This window comes from Geospiza fortis, unplaced genomic scaffold (assembly GCF_000277835.1).
Source record: "Geospiza fortis unplaced genomic scaffold, GeoFor_1.0 scaffold8, whole genome shotgun sequence".
NCBI classification, from domain to species: domain Eukaryota; kingdom Metazoa; phylum Chordata; class Aves; order Passeriformes; family Thraupidae; genus Geospiza; species Geospiza fortis.
The window spans coordinates 1,396,514-1,397,518 of NW_005054414.1; the positions used below are offsets into that span (position 1 = coordinate 1,396,514).

The 1,005-nt window shown below is 53.9% G+C and overlaps 1 protein-coding gene across 1 annotated transcript in view; it reads left to right on the plus strand.

Moving 5' to 3' along the window:
- The window catches only part of CCND2 (cyclin D2), a 26,416-nt gene that overhangs the window by 1,825 nt on the left and 23,586 nt on the right, over window positions 1-1,005 (plus strand). The window lies entirely within an intron of this gene.

A 1,005-nucleotide genomic window follows, 5' to 3' on the forward strand; every position in this document is an offset into this window, starting at 1 on the left:
CACCTGGCGGCAGACACGTGGCGGTGCGGGGCCGGGGCCGGGCCGGGGGGCCCGGGATGCTCGAGGGGGGCCCGGGATGCTCGGCCGTGCCCGAGAGGCAGCGGCACCCCCTGATGCCCAGGGAGTTCCACCTGAACACGAGGAAGAACTTCTTCCCTGGGCAGTGACTGAGCCCTGAACAGATTGTCCAGAGAGGCTGTGGAGTTTCCCTCACTGGGGATATTCCAAAATTGTCTGGCCACAGTCTTGTGTCCTGTGCTCTGGGATGGCCCTGCTGGAGCGGGGAGGTGGCACCACGTGCCCCACTGTGGTCCCTTCCAGCTTGACCCATCCTGTGTGATAAGGCTCCGTTAAATCATCTCACATCTGCTGCTTCTCTCAGTTCAGACGCAAAGGAAGCAGAAGCAAATTGATAATTACTGAAGGAAATAAGTGATGCATACATCATGATGTGGAGCGCTGGACATGCACCAGGGTCCCTTGGTGACATGGATGCTAGGTCAGAGAAGCTGCTGTAGCCATCTGAGTTGTTGAAGAATTTTTCCTATGAATCACTGGGAATTCCCCCTGAGGAGGGGCTGGGGTTGATAGCTCGTGCTTCCACAGAGTTAAAGAGCCTTGCCTTCAAATCCTGCCTGGCTGTCTGGGCCACGAGGTGTCTGTCCCCTTGGTGGCCCATCCCCTTGGTGGCACAGATGGGCAGGGGAAGTGCCGTGGTCCCCACGTGCAAATATGCAGAGCAATGTCCCTACCTTCTTGTGCCACGTGGATTTAAGCATGTGTTTAATGTGCTTCCTTGTATTTGATCCTCTGGGTTGACTGTTCTCTCTCAAAACCTGTCACATCAGTAATTCTGGGAAGAGCAAACCTTGAGTTCACACAATCACCGTTACGTTCCAACATTTTACAGGTTTTCTTGAGAAATTCAAAAATCCCGTCTGGTTTCTGCGGCCTTTTGCATATATGTGAGATTTCTCAGAGCATGGAGGGCTCTGTCATAATCCA